Source organism: Opisthocomus hoazin, chromosome 2 (assembly GCF_030867145.1).
Source record: "Opisthocomus hoazin isolate bOpiHoa1 chromosome 2, bOpiHoa1.hap1, whole genome shotgun sequence".
Taxonomy (NCBI): Eukaryota; Metazoa; Chordata; class Aves; order Opisthocomiformes; family Opisthocomidae; genus Opisthocomus; species Opisthocomus hoazin.
Window position 1 is genome coordinate 62,157,363 of NC_134415.1, and position 19,591 is coordinate 62,176,953.

The following is a 19,591-nucleotide window of genomic DNA, read 5'->3' on the forward strand; positions in this document are numbered from 1 at the left end:
TATTTAGTAAGTCAGCTAGTGCCTGATGATAAAACCTGTGAAGACTTCTGTCTACAAATATGGCAGATACATGTTATTTTTCTTGTCTCTGTATTTTGTATTATCTACTTCCTACTAAAAATAGTGACATTTGTTGGATTTATAAGTAAACATTTATAAATTAAAGACTTATAGGATATTACTGCTTGGCTTTCAGAGCTGCTCACGTACATCAGATAGATGCCATTTTTTTATCTTTGGGGGAAGACAAAGTGTAAATAGAAAGGCTTTAAGAAGGAACAGTTTTCTTTTCTGACTCTCCCACCGTTGCTTTTTTTTCTTGTCCAGTAGGTATCAGATTAGTTGGTGGTTTTGTTTTCGGGTCCGTCCGTCGTCCGTCCGTCCCCCCCCCCCCCCCCCCCCCCCGAAATAGGGAAACTTCAGGAGAATGTTTCATTAGATATTTTTAATCAAAAAGCTGTCTGAAGAAAGTTCTGCAGAATTGCATGTATTCAGGCTTATGTGGATGCGCCCTGTGGAATTTAGCTTCAGGTAGTTCTGGTGTCGTGTGTGTCCCCCCCATCTTTCTGACTGTATAGAGATCAATGGGTTTTGGTCCAAGCTGTTTCATCTCTTTGTTTTACAAGTGGATGCTTCCCCAGTCACGCAGATGAAGAACCAGTTAACACATGTTCACTTGAAATAAAAAGTTGAAATCTTTATGAATGGCTTATAGTTCCTTACCTGTTTCTTGAGATTGGTCAGACATTGATCTCGTAACTGTTATTTTGTTGAAGATTGTTGGATACTCATTTAATGGAGAGATAATCAGTAGTCTTAACATGGCACAATAGCTTAATGCAGTTCATTTACAAGTGTCTTACGTCCTTTCATTGGAATCCTCATGTATTTTCCATCCAGATTTTGATGAAAGGTAAATGATCCCTCATTCTCTCTTCATATGACAGCATTTGAAAGGTCATGTTAGAATTACACCTGTGAAACTTCTCTGTTTAGCATGTCTAGTGCTATGTTTCTATTGTGATTTGCCTTTCAAATCTATGATAAACTTCTTGCAGTTCTTTTCTTTTTCTCCTGGTTCAATTATACAGCTTTATTGTTGCTGTATTATTACCTGTGCTTTCACTTATATTTCCAGTGATAAATGGCTTATGTAATACACAGGGATAGAAGTTCAAAACTGTATAAACCAAACAGTTAGACATGCATTCTTGTGCTCTTTGCTCTCAATCTTTTTCGAACAAACTTTTTTTAACTTCCAAACCTGTCAAGACTTAGATCCTTCCTGCAACATAACCAAGCCTAACTGGTTCTATGCTGGAAGAATAAAAAAAAAGATGTAAAGAAGCAAATTCGTATCTCCTTATGGGGTCTACCAAGCTGAGTTCTTTGTCGTTTCTAGGGAAAAAAGTGTCTTTAATCAGGTAGTATGGTGAAGGAAATCCAGTGAGGAAGCTTTTAGAACTCAAGTATGTGTTAAAGCAAACAACAAACACCTGAAGCTTGCTGGGGTTGAATAAACTTGAACCCCAGAAAGTTTTGGTTGTGGTTTGTTTGTTTGTTAAATGCATATAATCCTGGAACTTACATGCCTTTAAAAAAAGATATATATATATATATATATATATATATATATATGGCCCAGATGGGAGAAAGTAGATACTAGCATTGAAAATGTCAAGACATTCTGAGATTAGTTAACATTTACACTTGCAGATTTTAAATGTTTTCACTGGCATTCATTTAGATGTGAAGCTCATGAAACAAAACATTATGTTAAGAATTTCTTTTTTTTTTAAGGCAGGAAGCTTTTAAGAACAAAAGGTTAAGGAGATCTGTTTAAATATATTCATGTTTTGCTAGTAGAGCTGATGTGGTGAGAACATCAGCATTTGCTGTATTTGGGATATTATAAGTTAATTTAGCATTTCTATCCATAGCTAATGTCACCTTTTTTTGCTGGTGTCTAGCATAGAGACATTTGAGAGCAAAAATAAGTCTTAAATGACAGACTTCTTGTTGCTTCCTGTTAAAGTAGCATATTTTATCTTGATAGGCTTTCACTGCTAAGGGTTGAGCTTATGCTTCACTTTTTGCTTTCAGTCTTGAGCTGGAAGTATCTTGTCTACTGGAGGAAAGGGCGTGGGAGAATAATTACCTGAAGGACACTTATTTGTGCTGCTTACCTATTTGCTACCTATTTGCTACCTATTTGCTTATGTTTTATGATGTAAACAGTTGCTCTTGAGTAGTTGCTGTAACTTTGAACAGTCTTATAAATACCACTTTCATTACCACCGATGCAGAAACTGAGAAGTTGTATTTGACAGAAAGATGAGAGAGATCTCTAACTCAAGGTAAGAGAACGTGAACAATGCAAACAAAGTATTTGTTAAATGGGAAGAGAGGGATAGAAACTGAAAATGCAGCTTCCTATTAAAGCAACAGCACTAAAATACATTTTTATTGAAAATAACACTATTAGGTATTTTGTTTTTTGTTCAAGCCTCAGATTATTGTTTTAAGTTTGTTTATTAATGGTCTTCAAAGTCAGCTGTGTAATATGACCATGGTATACCACAAAAGCAATAAGCCTAAAAGCTGTCACATATTTAGATACTTTTGGACATTGAGGGATAAGCTAATTCTCGAGGGTGGGGTTTTTTAACGCAGGGGTTGGCAGCACGATGATGACCCGGATTTAGTCAGTATAGATGGGGGTTATAATTAATTTCTTAGCTTGTTACCAACACATAAATCCGCTTTCCTTCTCAACAGTTAGCCCAGAGAGAATAACTGCCCAGTGCAATAAAGGAGGACATAACCAATGATCAGTAGAGAGAATGGATGTGGCCTCAAGAAAGAAAACGTGTTGAAAGAAAATAGGGAATGCTTCAGGGAATTTCACCATTTTACCTGAAAGAACCCAGACTGAGTGGTTTTGACTTTGTAGCTAAACTGCCAGTGTTGTTTCATAAAAAGATAGGCATCTGAATCTGTTTGGAATAAAGAAGAGTAACAGTGGGGGGTTTTATTTGTTTTTTCTTTTAAGAGATGTAATGTGCTTATAATGACAGGAGGGTTTTGTTCTATGTAGCACAGTGCTGAGAGCTAGTTGGCTAGTGTGATGTTTTGTACAAAAATTTTTCAAAGCTCTGTTGTACATTAAGAAATCCTATTTTACAGTATTTTCAGAATTGTAGGGCGTATTCAAAAGCATATCTTGTGATTCTTTTTTTTAATGTGGCATAATGGATTTTACTTTTTTTCTCACTCAAGTTAACTCCACAGGGCTATCTCAAGTGTGCAAGAACAAACTAGAGAACATGTATTTTATGCATTAACAGGATTGTTTACTGTGAGCTGAAGTAAACAGGATTATTTACTCTGAATTGAAGATAATGGTATTTCATGGTGTCACTAAAATGGCTTATTTTAACTTTTATGGTGATGATGCCAACTAAGAAGCGTTCAAATTCAGTCAGCCCCTAGGATGAGCTTAGAGAAGTAGGATTCTTAAGGTTTTTTTTTAACTTTAATCATATCAACCAGCATAGGCTGAGAGGTATATTTTGCATTTCCCAATTCCACAGCAGATCCTTTTCCCACACTGACTTGTTCATTATCCCAGAAATCAACCCATTAAAGCTGGTGGAGATTACTGAGAAATGAAGCATTATTCAGTACATCAGAATTGGGTGTCGGTGTTTAGTTTGTAATTCAGACTTTGGCAGGACTTACATGTGTTATACAAAATTAAGGATTCAATAAAAATAAATTGGTGAAGTTTGCAATGAGGGAAGAAAAATTGTTCCTAAACTAGGTCATTTTCTTTGGTCAGAAGACTTAACAACGAATGAGAAGTTTAAAAAATAGGGTCTCTGATAGAAATATAATGTGGAGCTCTTTATTTTTTTTTAATGTGGAATAGAAGTAATACTCATCTTTGTTTCATATTAAAAGATTTTCAGGACTGAAGACTTAACAATTTGAAGGCAGACCGGTAAGGGGAGCTCTTGCCAATATTTTAAACTGCTTTTTAAAAAATTGCTGGAGCATGGGCAATAGTGGGTCAGAGACTCCCCATGCTTTGGAACATTAATATCTTTCTCTCTGGATGTGCTTTCAGCTGGGGATTAACATTTTACTTCAAGGGATCCTTCTAGAAGGATATTTGAGTTAGGGATTTTGGAATGTAGTATCTCGAGCAACAAAATTTCTTAGATGTTTAGTTATTCAACGTTTTCTGCCTATGCTTAGGTGCACAGTTCTGTTACATTAAAATGATGTGTCTGAAATATGGTCTTCCCTTCAGATGTTTCTGGTAGGTCTGCGTATGTCCACACCACTAGCCTGCTTTAGGAGTTGCTCTGTATTAAGTTACATCGTTTTCAGTAAGCATAAATCACAGGAAGACATTGTTGATACAGTCAGAAGTAACTTCTGTGAAGGTTGTTTCTCTTTATTTCCTCATCATACAAAATGCATGTGATTGTAGGGTACCTGTTCCTCAGTGCACGTGCACCATACCATATGGAAGATACATAAAAGAACTGTTCAGTCTTACTGTATTTAAGTCTGCTCTGGAGATTTCTGCATCTGTATCCCTAGGGTGTTGCTAATAGTACATAGAAAAGAGACATACAGAAAGATTTTCCCTGATCACCCCCCAAAGTGAATAGCTTTATTGGTTTACACATCTATAAAGGTAAAATTCAGTATGTTATCTAAGCAAACAAAAAAATGCACAATACCTGCCAGGCAAGTTTTAATGTGAGGGCGGAAAAAACCCTACTTCCTTGGACATTAGTGGTTGCATTTTTTGTATAGGCAGAAAAAGTAATTTCTCTCCTCTGATTGTGTAGCAGTAATAAGCAGATCACCAGCGTAAAATTGCTGTCCAGTGAACAAATTTAAAAAGTGAAAATTTTAGAGTGTTATTGTTAGCTTTTTGTGCTTGAGCAATTCTAGGTGTTGGTAACAACAGCAAGTATAAGGTTCCAGGAAGAGATCTCATTTTCAGATTAAAATGTTTCTTATGCCAAAAGAAAAGCAGACTTAAAATAATATCCGTGCAGGAATGTGCTTCAGCATGCCAGAGAAAATCCACCCAACACCAACACTCTGACAGATAATTGATTAGCCGTAAAACTACCCCTCAGGAAGATACAGCAAGCAAGATTTCTGGATGACTATAGATTGAAGGAGTTGGCTGTCAGAGCTATACAGTTGTTCACTTTTCTATTACAGGAAAGATGGACTCAGTTGTGAACTACAAGATGTGTGGAATGATGGGTACATTTGCAGCTGTGAAGAGATCACTTGCACATAAGAAAGTATTACACATTTCTATAATGTTGGCATAGCTGATATACTGTCAGTAGTGAGAGGTAAACATACTAAGCAAACCTCTAATTTGTCAGCATTATGTGTTGTGCTCCTGATGTTTTGAAGCTAGAGTGGTGAGGTAGGAGGACTAAAGAGAAAGAAAGTGGGGAAGAGTATTTTAGGTTTGTAACTAGCACTTCCTGTTAATTCTGAAATTGAACAAGATCACAAGGAGCATAAGGACAAAATTGAGAGAGAGATTGCACTGAAATTAGTTTTAATTTTGTATCCAAAAATGTACTTGCAATTAACTAGAACTTAATTGGATTACAGAAGGTCCTGTATTTATCTTCAGAGCCAACCCATCCCGAGGACTAGGAAAGCAAGTTTTCTTTGTTATGCTTATTATTCTGCCTTGCTTCCATCCTAGATGGGACCACCTTTCCTTATGGAGTAATAGCATAGTTTTACTTCCTTTTAACCTCTGGATTCTCCTATATTGGAAACTTTATTGGGTGTAGAATATGTTTTGCATGTGTGGTGTATGTATATCATTAGGTATATAGGTATTCCAGAAGCTAGAGATTCAGCAGCGAAGAGTAACCCTGGAGTAATGATAAACTGTATCATGAACCAGCTTGAAATTAAGATATGAAAGAAAAATCTCTCTTCAGCTGTAATATTAAGCATGCTTCCTGCATTTGATTTTGCTTTTGGTCTAAACTGAGACTAATTATATCTTTCAATTTTGGGAAAGTTATGAAGTTAGTATAAAATTTAAGAAAAAAGAGGCCGGATTCCTTAAGGGATATTTGAAATGTATATTGTCAAGCACAGCCATGGTGAGGTCAGTGTGATAGAGGACAGTGACAGCTTTTTGCTGCTGGCTAAATTGCCATTTGGGCATAGGCAGCTGCAAACAGCATTTTAGAGGAGCAGGAGAGTAGGGACGAGGGGTGGGCAAAGCTAAGCATCTGAACAAATCTGTCAGGAGGACCAGGGAACCTGAATTCTTGGAGCTAGTAAATGTTTTCCCTTTTGGCTTTGAGTAGCTTTACTTCAAAGCCATTTCTGCCAATTTAATCTGCTGTGTGACAGCAGGAGCCAGAAGGAGGTGTAGGGAGTGGGAAGGAGGGATTCTGAGGGTGTATGTGATTCAGAAGGTGGTTCCTAAAGTTGTTTGCTACAAGTATGAAAAACTAGACCAAGCTGAAACCGCCTTTTCAATATGCAGAGTTATTCTCGCTCATTTCTTTTTTTAAAATGTACTACAAAACAAAGGAACTGTGAAGGTGCTGGAAGGAACTTCTGTTGTTTGAATTGCTAAGTACAAGAAGCAACCTGCTACACCTCTCAATTTGAAACAGTGATGAAGGCTTTTGTGTGGTGGGTTTTATCAGTATTGTCATAATTACGCAAAGATCACAACAAAAACAAGTCATAGAAACAGAGAAGACTAATATAAATAGCCTAAGTTTAAGAATAGTGGTCAGACATTGGCAACACTTCATCCTTGCTCAAGCTTGAGATTAATTTCTTGTGCCAGTATTTTAGTTTCTAGTGGTTAGGAGGCTTGCCTTGGGTCATCTGGGGCAGAATCATTAGTTGGATATGCTGTCACTCTTGGGTCGAGGGAACACCAAAGTCTGGATTTTTCAGTCTCAAGAACTGCTACAAATTTTTCTATTTTGTCCTAACACCCAGTATACAATAATGAGTCATGCAGGTTTGTAATGTCTATGATGACATGAAGTAATGCAATAATGAAGTATCATGTACAGGTAAAAGGCTAGCGTACAGAGAATTAAAATATGTAGGAGAATAACTTGTGTGTATGCCAGTAGGTATTGAATGCACTTCATTCAAAGTATGATCTCTGGTGCCAAGTGATTGATTTTTTTAATGAAGCACCCATTTACATATATGTAAATTGTGTAACAAGTGTTGAGAACATAGACAAAGTGCCAAGTCATTAGTTCCAATTTCTTGCAGATGTTGGTAAGAAAATAATTTAAAAGCAAATATTAGCAAAGCAATTAAGGGTTTGTTCAAGCAAATATGAACTTACTACTTGGAGTTAATCTGCTAGCTTTCAAGACCTGATCATATGTGATACTAAGTCCTACATTTAACAGTAATGTTTTTGCTTCTGCCTTATTACTAGAGCTGTGAAAATTAGTTGTTTCTGAGAAGGGAAGACATTAACATTACTGTGGTGAGACTCTCTCACCACTTAAAGAACAATTCACTTTTAACTAATATAATCTAGCGGAGAAGTGAGGAGTCTGACATTGCTCTGTGCAAGGTAGCTTTCCTTTGCCCTAAAGCAGACTTCCCCATCTGTAAAATGGGGATAAGTACTTCTTTTTCTGCTACTCCTACTAAGCAAGACTGCGGCCTTGCTTTGTATTCTATCTATACAAAAAGCACAATTGGAAGTCTGTCCTGCTCTCTTTTCCTACTAAAATATAAAGTATTCTCTAGTAAAAGTAAATGTTGGGGTACTTCATAGCATACATAGGAAAATATGCATTCAATTGTAGGAGATCTTACTATGCTAGTATGTCACCTTACAAGCATGCATATTAAATATTGTTGTCAATCAAAGATTCTTAGGTCTTCATAGCATCACATCCTGGCCTAACCACAATTCTGGGTGACAAGTTAGGAATACTCTATGTGTATCTAACAGCTGTATATGTATGTATACACACACACGTGTGTGTATACATATAAATACACACAACCCCCCGTGTGTATATGTGTCTGTGTGTGCATGTATCTGTGTGCATGCATGCAGTGTGTATATATAATCACTGCAGCTACATTGTGCTTACCTCATGGGAGGAAGATACCCTTCCTGGCCCAACAATATTTCTTACGATTTAGGGAGGAAAGGCATGCTTTTGCAGTCCTTGCACTGAGTAGCATCATTGTAAGCCCCAAGCAGGTGGTGGGGCTCTCAAGGGGGAACAAGCATAGGAAATTGGGATGCTAATAAGGGTAACCAACCAGACCTTTCCCATCTGCAATTTATTTTGTCCTTCTAAAACTGGGATTAGAATGAGCAGTGAGATCCCCAATAGGGCATTCATTAAAGTAAGCTTGCTTTTTTTTTTATTTTCATTGTACATAGAGCTGCTTTTTATCATTGTATTATAGTTTGCTAAAACTGCAGAAAAAAATCAGTATATTCATCATATTCTTGCAGTGCATGTTGCTACTGTTAAATCTATATTGAAATTATTTTTTTCAGTGGAGTAAAAAGACTGAAATATGTGATCATGTTCCATTATAGGACTACCCACAGCAAATGCAGGTATCATGCTATAATTACGTTATTTCTTAAGAATTAACATTTGATTTTGCAACAATCTCTATTTGTTGTATTTTCTACTATGGAAGGGGATAGTACAGATGATACTTATTTGCGACTGGTGATAAACTGGTTTTAGAAATCTGCTGCTTCAAACCTTGAATATTTTAGTGGCTTATCTCTTACTCATATTTTTCAAGAACTCTCTCTTTATTTTTGTATTTGAATGTTGTCTCCATTGAATTTTGCAAAAAAAGGATTGCTTAAGCTTTGCTGTGCTGTCCTCTTACTTGAACTGCTTGTGAGACCACACTTTCAAGTGATAAGAGGTTTTGTAGAAAAAAGATATACGTAGATGGCATGGGTCTCTGTAGATTTAAACTAAAAGAGATATATCTCAGCCATTAAAGCACTTGTCTGAAAAGTCTAGGTACCTTGGAAGTATTTCCACCACCTGCTGTTTATTTTAATATTCTAATGTGGGCTTTGCTGAGAAAGTTATATTAATTGCTTTTCTTATATTGTAGACATATTCAATGGCCTCACTTTGAACTAGGGTTTCATAATGCTAAACTTCTTATGAAATGCATGAAAAAGGGGCCTAATCTGATGTAGCAAATAAAATAGGCAAAAAATGACTGTTTAATAGAGTAACATAGATAGAACCATGTCTGTCTCTCCTGGCCCTGCTCTGTACCCATTTCAAGTTTAATTTATCACTCTTCAATGTAATTAATTGCAATTAATTGCAATTAATTGCAGTATTCTAGGTGAAGTCTTCCCAGTATCAGTGCAATAGAGTTTGTATTCCAGATCTCTCTTGGAAAAAAAAGACTCCCATGATACTCCCCTGGGAGTATGACCCTGTTTCGTTATCTCATCAGACTGATACCCAATGGATATTCTGTTGTTGACCAATAGATACAGATTTTTTTTTTCTTCTCCTCTCTTTTCAGTTGATGCCTTCAGTTTGAAAAGAACATTTGCAAGTCCTTCAGTTCGTGATGTTGAACTCTGTACTATCATATTTCATTTTTTTAGTTGGTGTGCTTCTGTGGGTCATCCGTTCTTTTCTGAATGATATATATTCTGGTTCTAGTCTTACTGTTGCTTCTCAAGTTTGTGTTGTCAGCAATTTTTATTAGCACACTCAAGTTTTTGTTCTAAGGTCAACTAACAAAAATATTTAAAAGGTCAGTATCATGACTGATTGTTCACGGACTCCATTTATAATATCTCTTCAGTCTAACTGTTTTCTTTGGAGCGCCATCCACTGCCATACTTACTAATTCCCATCCCTTGCCATCTGTACTAATCCTCATTTCTTCAGTTTAATTAGTATCTCATGTGGCACCATTTGAAATGTTAAATGAAGTTAAAAAAATACATGAATATATTTCCCTTGTTTAGCACATCAGTAATCTGGCGGAAAAAAATACATAAGTTGCATTTCTATTCAACTTAGTGTATATTGTTCCATTTTCCCATTTACTGAAGTGTCTTTGTTCTTCCCTACAAAATGTTTTTCAAATCCTCACGTGCCATTCAGGCCAGTTAGATAACTCTGAGCTTGCCCTTATTGTTCCCTTTCTTGAGCACAGGTACAGTGTTGTCTTTTGTATATCCTAGGGTTTGCAGACTTAATTAAAAAAAAAAAAAATTGTTGCTGGTTTTGACATGTCAGTTCTTTCAGTATGCTGGGATGGTATCATATTTTCCCCGTTCAGGTTACATCAAGCTCCTTGAAGAAGGTGGGAAAAAAAAAATAAAGTGGAAGGTTGGAGCTGCTTCCACAACAAATATGAGGCAGGAGGATGCTGGAGTGAACAGCCAGTCCATTGGAGGGTTTGCTTAATCATCAGCCAGCCTGGCTGCTCTCCTCAGCTACTGAGGAAATCCTCATTCTTTTGGGGAATCTGCCCAGCCAGGCTGACTTGCTTCTCTTTCTCTGCTGTGTTCCTCTGTGGTGGAGGAAAATTGCAAGGTTAGGTGCATCAAAATGAAAATGCCTTTTGGAATCAGTTGAGTGTATAAAGCAAACAAAAATGAGTTCAGTTGGTGTGTGAAAAAAGTACGAGTGAATAGACTTGCATGTGAAAAAAGTGAGCAAGTTTGCATGTAAGACTCTCCAATACATTAAAAATGGGATAGTCATTCATGCTGGAAATCCAGATAGAGGTGAAGGAGGAAGATAGAATAACTGAGAATAACTTGTAGATACAAGAAAAGTTTTCTCATTGCAACACAAGACACCCAAGTACATATTCTAGTTTAGGTCTTGTGATGTAGTCTGCCAGAAGGTGAAATGTTTATGTCCTTTTTTAATTTTTTACAACCTGTAAAGACTATTTGCAATTTTATTTCTCTTAATTTAGAGTATTTTGGTATTCCTCAGCGTCCCTTTCTTTGAAGGACTGAGAAACTGGAGTGAAATAATGACCTACCTTAATTTGAGTTTTAGGCTTCTTGATTGTGTAGCAGAAGTAATTGAGTTGGGAGCTCTTTAAAATCTCCAGGTAATTATTTTTGTTATTACATTTAATTCTAACAGCTGGTAATGGAAATAAACTGAACTTAAAGACATTGAAATTTAGCCTTTATGCTGATGATTAGTACCACTGATGGACTCTGGGTTGAAAAGAAATCTGTGTTTGCTCAAACACAGCAGAATTCACTATGGCTAGAAGGAGCAGGGACATTTGAGGAAATCCATCCACTACTGCCAGCCAGAGACATTTCAGGTTGGGCAACTGAAATTGGAGAATTTTGTTTTCCTGAAACCTGTAAATATTAATGGACTTTCTATGGTGTTGGCCTACGTTTCTAAGATCCTTACAAAAATCTTACCCTGAGCTCAGACATTCTTCCACATCCATTTTACTAAACATTGGGAAGTCCCATTCAGGAGTTGTAGAGCAGCAATACTGATGCAGTCTTCTGAAAAGTCACTGGCCAGCAACAAATAATGCAGTCGTAGTCTGATGGAGGCAGCTCATGTAGACCATCAAAGCAGTGAGAGGTATGAGCAGGATTTCCCCTTACATGTCTGTTGTAGACTGAAATGGAATCAAATATTGTTTTCTTTTGGCAGTTTAAATAGAATTTAAATGATGCATTTTTCAGAAAGCCAGGGCTAACTTTCAATGCAAAGACCTCAATCCTGTGAATACTTAGGCATATTAGTTTGTTGAACTCAAAGATGTTGAAAAGTTTTTATAACGATGAGGCTTGAGTGCAGATTTAACAGCATGCCAATGCTGAAGTCATTTTGCTTACCTGCTAATGATTACATGTGGGAGAGGCATCAACTTTATTGGTTATTTTTGTGGATATAGGCCACATTTCCCTTGGGTAGCTCAAGAACTGGTTTTTGATTTTGCTTTTTCCTACCTTAGTTATCTGGACTTACTACATCTGCATCTTTAAATTAAACTGTCTTTGGGATGAGATTAATTATGAAGAGCTACATCTCCAAAAGAGACTAAAAAAAAAAAATCTCAAAAAAACAAACCAAACAAACAAAACCACAAAAATACCTCTGTGTTAAACTAAGGAATTCAAAAGGATCTTAACAATAATGGTTACATTTGATTTTTCAGGTGTGCTTCTCCTTTCTCATGGAGCATATGAAATGCTTCTAAGAAGTGATTGTATGATTTAAAAAAACAACCACTCTTGACTTTACATATAAAGAGTATCTAGAGAATTATCAGCGTACTGGTTCTGGGAAGATAAAGCCTGCAGAAATCACACTTTTGTTCTTTGCAGTTGTGATGTCACTTGCATTTGGAAGGCAACCAAGTCCTGTGCTTTGTTTTCTGTCCTAACATACCAAAGTTGTATAAATGAACAAGAACAGAGTGAGTTTGTGAATGGAGAAGAAATAATGAAAAGTGAAATTACATGTGGGAAAAAAAAATTGTCTGCAGTGAAAACATTTAATGTGAGAGAGTGTGAATATTTTACTTGAAGAGAAAAAAATTGAGATGTTCTGGCTGGGCAGACTAAGGAGGGTGAGTTGAAGAAATTGTTTTCTTATGTTTTCTTTTTGAAATAAAAAATTTCCACATTCAACAAAATTCACGTAGTTGCTCATAGACACATGGGATTTACCTGCCTTCATGAATGATCATAGCTACTCGTTTTAAATGTGTCTGCCTTTAAAAAAAGTAAGAGATATTATAAGAAAATCTTCCTGAAAGAGGCCAGCCTTTGGTTCTTTAGAGGGAAGGGTTATGAATATGGGATTAATGGTTTATAGAAATGGACAGATTTGGAGTATTTGGAAACTATGGAGACTCCATACTCCATTTGGAGAATGGAGTAGCTGCTTACTCTCACAGCTGGGTAAGATGTAAAAACATTGGCCTGGGTAAGACTGAAATGAACAGAGCCGAGTTCCTTCTGAAAAGATACGTGTCTTACTGCCTTTGACGTTAATTTCACAGTATTCCAATAGCAAAAATGAATTTGCAAGTTTTTCTGTACAGTTTCTTGACTGGTCTTTTATTGTCCTGTCAAGCTGGATAGGTAACTAAGGTTTTCTTTAGATTTGTAATACCAAGAAGTGAGTAGAAAAACAACTTTAAAATGTGGGGTTTTTTAGGCTTCATAATATAATTAACAGTGTTGCACGATATGATGATTTTTGTAATGCAATTTTAGGTTAAAGTCTCTATTCATTTGTACTCCTGAAGTTGCATTAAACATTGTAGTTGGACTATTGAAAATTTTATGCTCTTAGCTCTGTAACACAATGCACTGGTGCTTTAGGTCAAGCTGGAGGAAGGCATGGAGTAGGCTAGTGAAGGAAAAGGTTGTCTCTCCACTTTGAGTTTTCTGGTTTTTACGTATATTTTTATTTAAAAAAATAACTTTGGAACATGAATTGAGTATTAAGAGTTTTAAAATGCTTGATTGTCCTAAAGGTGTACCTTTAATCAGAGAAAAAGAAAAAGATAGTAGTTGCACAGAGCTGATGCAATGCAGTACTGGTATTTCCCTAAGTATTATCTGTCTCTGCATTTATAGAGCAGCAGCATCCTGTAGGCAAGTTAAGAGTGTGTGCTATTGCTGTAAATAATAGAGGTTTTGACTTGTGTTTTGACTTTGGAAGCAGAGGCCTTGTCTTAGCTGCAAGGGTACTGCTGGGTTCCAGTCATTCAGATCATGGACTTGATTTGAGATTGCTGTTGCTCCCCTTCTGCACATGGGCGAATGCTGCAGTGCATCCCTGATGTGGAGTCAGGTCTTGCTGATTCACACACACAGATGAAAAAGATGGGGAATTGCTTCCCTGTTGCAAAGTTTAAACATAGCCTGAAGTATCTGGTTCTGATTCCAGGGACTCTGGTGTAACTGTGAATTTGGTTTTGGAAAACAAATGTGTTACGTTGATAGAATGAGCTGCAGCAGTGAGAAGAGTTCATCCTCCTGTGTGTTTTTTATCAGTCCTCAACATGTGCAGGATAGGTAGGACTTCTGCAAGGTATTGCTTGAAGTCATGGTCGTAGTTTGTAGAAGCTGGGGAACAACTACCAGACATAGTTTTCTCTTGTAATTGTCAATGCAGCTACAGAAAACTTCTAATACATCTGAGAGAAGGGACTAGCAGGCAACACACGCTGTGCCACGGGTGAAGAGGACAGGATTACAAACCAAGTTAAAGCTGCAGCTGTGTTTTGGAAACCTCTCTGTGATGTTTTTTGCTCCGCTACCTAAACTTAATTCTTATGATTGCCTGTAAATTAGAAGTTGACCTAAGGCACCAGTGCTTAAGTTAAACACAATAATTCAGTGATGTGGTTTTAATTGTTTTGGCTCCTCAAAATCTTCTAGCAAAGAAGTAATCCCAATATAGTACATCTATGCCTGCCAGTAAGGGTGATGGTGGTTGGTTGTGTTTTGCAGGTATCTAGGGAGTAATTTAGGGACTCTGGTCTTCACAGCTCACCAGTTCATAACAAGTGCTGGAATGCATCCAAAAATGGAGTCCTAGCTCCCTGATACCTTCTTACTGCGCTTTAGCTATAGGACAGTTATTCCACCTGTAGTGATGCCCAAGGGCTTAGCCTGTGTACTGCAACTAAAAATCTTCAGTATAAAAAGCCACTTGTTTCCAAATGAGGATAATATTAACAGAAGAAATCTATACCTAGTTCTAAGACATTATCTCAGGCTTCAGGTTTGCATAGACCTAGATGGTCTACGGCACAAAGTTTGGCCCCTTCTCGCTATAGGTTGTAAGATGAAATCCTTTCTGTGCTTTGGGGAATAGCGTGAAAAATATTCACATCTTTAGTTTCTGAAACAGTAAGTTTTGGTTCCCGTGTGCTACTCTTTAAACGGCTTTTTGTAGAGCTGATGGTTCTTTTGTTCCTGGCTTCCTTACAGTGCTAAGTGCTTTGCAGCTTTCATGTATCGGCATTTCGTCGCTGCTCTCTGGAGAAAGGGGATGCGCACCGAGTGTGGTACCCGAACGCAGCTTCAGGGTTCGTTTGCGGTACAAATGGCTTTTTACTAAGGCTCCCCCAGGTCCTGCAGCGTCGGCATCTCTGGGCTGCACCCCAAATCCCGCAGTCTGGGGACAGAGGCACCCCCTTGACCCGTTATGGCGAGCGTGATTTTCTGGGGGCAAAGGCTGCGCTTAGCGCGGGGCTGCTGCTGATCGACGCGGTGAATTTTCCCTCGCCGAGGCCGGCGGGAACACGGCGCTGTCGGTGTCGGGACCGGCGGGCGCTGCGGGGAGAGGTGCTGGTGCCCCGGCTCCGGGCACCTGACGCTGCTCCCTCCCTCCTCGCTCGCCGTGAGGGGAGGAAGGAAAAGCCAGCTCCGAGTGCTTTGTGATCGAATAACCCCCAGCGTCATCTTGGCCTTCCGAAGGCGCATTGGCATTGCTTTTTCCGAGGAAGGTGAGGGGCTGAGGGGGGACGGCGAGAGGGGGTGGCAGCCTTGGGCCCCCCCCCCCCCCCGGCTGTTTCCCCGTGTCAAATGAGCTGTTATCACGTCATGGCGCTGGCCGGGCCCCACGAGGGGGCCGTGGCCTTGCAGGGGGCTCCGCAGGGAGAGTTTGGGGCACCCCCCCCCCGCCCCGGTGTTGTGTTCCCCCCCGCCCAGGGCCGCGCGGCCCCGGCGGAGCCCGGCGCTGCGGGAGAGACGGCGGGGGCGGAGCCGGGCCGGGGAAGTGTGGTGGTCACGTGGCGGGGGGGGTCACGTGGCCGGGGAGTCGGGCCCAGCCGCCGCCGCTCCGGTAGCGGTGAGAGACGGAGCCGGGAGGGCGGGCGGGGAGGGACGGGGAGGCGCGCGGGGCCGGGCGGGCGCGGGGAGGGAGCCCCGGGGTGCGAGTGGCTGCCGCCCGCTCCGCCGAGGTGAGTGCGGGAGGCGGGGGGCGATGCGCGGGGCAGGGCCGCAGGGCGGGGGCGCCGCCGGGGGCGGGCCGGGCCGGGCGCCGTGCGGGGCCGCGGGCGGCTCCGGGGCTGTTCTGCTTTTGTGCCGGCGGAGCGGTCCGTTTCCTGGCGGAGGGGGGAGGGAAGGTGTCCCGGGCCGCCGCCAGGACGCGCGCGTCCGTTCGGCGGCGGTGCCCCCGTGCGTCTAACGGCCACCGGCTGGCGGCGGTCCCCCCGCCCCGCGTCGGCCTCCGGAGCGGGGGGCGGCCCGCTGCGAGCCCCGGTCCTTCCCGTGTACCCGCGGCGCCGAGAGCCGGGCGGGGGCGGCGCCCTCCCCTCCCGGGGGCCGGGGTCCGGCGGCGGCGGAGCCGGGAGCTGTGGTACCCTCCGCGCGCTGCCGGGAGCGCGGCGGTTTTTTTCTGTGCTTTTTTCTTATTATTATTTTTTTTTCCTCCCTTTCCCTGGGGCGGGGGGCAAGGCGCTGGGGAAATGGGCCCTCCGCCTGGTGGGCGCAACTCCTTCGCCTTCTTTTGTGTGGTGCCTGTCGGTAACCGGCTGCCTGCGGGCGTTGCTCGAGCACCTCGGCTTCCCGAGGGTTTCCTGAAAAGTGCCGGGCTCCTTTACCGGCCCGGTACTCGCCTTAGGCTTAAACGGTAAAGCCTGCAACGAAAGCAGCCGTATGGGGCCAGATCAAAGGTCCGCCCGGTTTAGGTTCCAGCTTCTGCAAGCGGCCCGTAGCAGATGCTTGGGAAACGCCGTAACGGCAGGGAAGCCGTGGGAAACCAGCCAGGCCTCCAGCAAGCTGAGGTTAAGGGACTTCCGAAGCCAAACGTGATGCTTCGGTATTGAAGAGCCCCTTTACCTCTGTGACTTTGTTATACCTGTTCTCAAAAAAGAACAAGACAAAGGCCTCGTGATAGAAAAGGTTTTTCTTTGCCTTCTTTTTAAAAAAAAATAAAATTGTACTCGTTATTGTTATAGGCAATTTAATTTTGCCAGGATGAAATTTGCCTGTCCAAGGATTACTGATTCACGAGCAACATAATGTGTTTTAAGTAGGTATTTTAACAGGTAAAGGGGTATTTGCAACAGGTATTTTCTACACATGTGGGAGCTGTAAATAATAACATTGGTCCTTTATGTCTGTTTTTACGAACATTTTGCAAAATTTAAGTCTTAAAACCTAAAATACCCGTTCAATAAAATGCAATTCAGTAAGAACTTGCTAAAAATAGCAAGTGTTTTACTGTAACACAATATTGACAGCTTTAAAGATGATCTTATCAATAAGAACCACTAACATTTAACTGCTTCAATTCAAGCTTAAAGAGTTAACTTGTGTAAAAAGGTGTTTATTAGTGGAACTGGTTTCTCATTACATCAAGATTTCTGGTCAAATTATTTCAATAATACCATCATGGATTTTTCTGTGATAGCAAAATCATGGTGATCCCTAGGGATACTAGCTATCAACTTCATCCTGCAATCCTAATTCAAGAAATAGCTTCATGCCAGGAGCTCCTAACCTGATGGCTCTTATAAGGAACAGTTGCACGAGTGGGCCTCATTATTCACAGGCAACGTGAATGTCAAGCAAAGCAGAGCTATTTCAAAAAAACTGCATATCCCCCCACACCCCCAGTGGAATTTTATAAGAAGGTCATTATCAGTTTCTTGGGGGCTGAAAGGAGGTAGTGGGCTGGGTGGGGTGCGTGCGTGTATATATAGACAGATATTTATAAGAGTAAAAATACCTTAAAAAACTGACAGCTATAACTGTTCTGAATGACTTTCATGGAAAGATGATTTTTTTTTTTTTTGTGCAACAAATCACTGCTTCCAACAACAGACTGTGGAATTTGTTCTCACGTAGTTAGCAGATGTTTATTCTAAAACCCTTAACATATTTCATTATTCTATAAAAACCCTATTGACTTTGGAGTATACTAAGCTTCTGATAGACAGTTTAAAGTATGCAATATATTTTCTTCAGTAAGTTGGTGAATATGGATCTATTGTAAGCTTATACCAAGAAAACAGTTGCAATGCAGCTTTCCTTAGCTCACTGAATCATTTTTATCACAAAAAAAAGATTGGTTCAGCTGAACTTAAAAATAAATTTTTTTTTTTGTAACTAGCCTCTGTGAAAAGTTGCACTTGTTTCATGTCATAATTAAGCATACTTAATACACAGCTTTTAACAGTACCTTTCATTAGTAGGTCTCAAAGCACCTTGCAAAAGAATTCAGTGTAATTATTCTCTTCTTATCTAAGGGTAATTATTCTCATCTTATCTACTGCTCATAAAGAGATCATTGTCTGCCTGTGATTGTTGTAAGAAACTCTATAGGAAGGCCTAACAATAAAATCAGATTTTTGGTTTAAATTCTTTCACAGTAAAAACCCCTAGAAACTCACCTTTCTGTTTTGTACAGTTTTCTGTTGTAGCCTTCTTATTTCATTAAATGATGCCTGAGGTGATTTCACACTGAACTTTCCTTACCAAGGTTGGAAGCTAAGTCTGTGCTTAATGTAGAACACTCTTCTCTTCCTTGTGTCAGAAGAGACTCTCCTGAAGACTTAACCAGATTTGTTGATGAGTTAGAGAATGATTCAAGACAGTTTCTGTTAAGGTGATTGAAGTAGTAATGGTGCATGTCTCCAGTTACCAGGGAGCTTAGCTGTAAGAGAGTTTGTACAGATGTCTGTTGGTATCTGTCAGGGGGAAAAAAAGAAGTGTGCGAGTGAACAAGTGATTTACGTGGCCAGCATATCTTCTTGGTGTCCCTTCATTTCCACCTTACAGAGCTGGTGGAAATGGTATAGAATCTCGCATTTCATTTTTTTGACTGGAGCCACCAGTTCCAGTCGCCTTCAGTGTCCCATTTTTGTACTGCATCTTGTAGAAGAACAAACTTCTGATGCTAGAGGCGTGAAGTGCACACCCTTAAACTGTTGTTTTCCAGCTACCTCTATCAGTTGGAATGTGCAAATGGTTATTGCTAATTATGTTACTGGTGCATTTTAGTAGTTTAGTTTAGAACTTGTGGTCTTCTACTGGGTTGGTGTTTCCCAACATAGGACATAAAGCCATTTGTTTGTTTTTCAATTTGGGAAAAATATATTAAAGCATTGTCATTTAGGGATAAAATACAAGTTTGGAAAAATATGAAAGAATTGATAATGGAAGGATTATAATTTGGGAACTATACGGTATACTATATACACTTAAATAGTACAGGAACTGTATTCCCAGGTAGTGTAATGCTATCCAGAAACATGATCTCATATAACTTTGATCTAAGTTGTAAACCCTTTATTAAAGGGGACATTTATCATGGTCATTACCTACTGTAATGAAATGTTTGCCAGCAGTCTTACATGTGTAGTCAGTGATTTCAGCTGACTTTCTAAAAACAATGCCTGCTTGTGGGCAGGCTAGCATCTAGACTTCAGATAGATCTGTGTGGATTGAGATTATTTGGAAAAAAGGTCCAACAGGAAATGGTCTGAGAGGTCCAGTTCCAATAATTTTTCCTGCCTATTTCTGTATTCGTTGTTT

At 39.8% G+C, this 19,591-nt stretch overlaps 1 protein-coding gene across 7 annotated transcripts in view; it reads left to right on the forward strand.

Moving 5' to 3' along the window:
- The first annotated feature begins 15,471 nt into the window (after positions 1-15,471).
- Positions 15,472-19,591, forward strand: part of TULP4 (TUB like protein 4) — a 172,771-nt gene continuing 168,651 nt past the window's right edge. For 3 of the 7 annotated variants that reach the window (XM_075413872.1, XM_075413865.1, XM_075413871.1), the window contains exon 1: positions 15,846-15,899. The gene's annotated coding sequence lies outside the window, so the exon portion shown is untranslated. The other 4 variants (XM_075413868.1, XM_075413866.1, XM_075413870.1 and 1 more) reach the window with 4 other exon arrangements.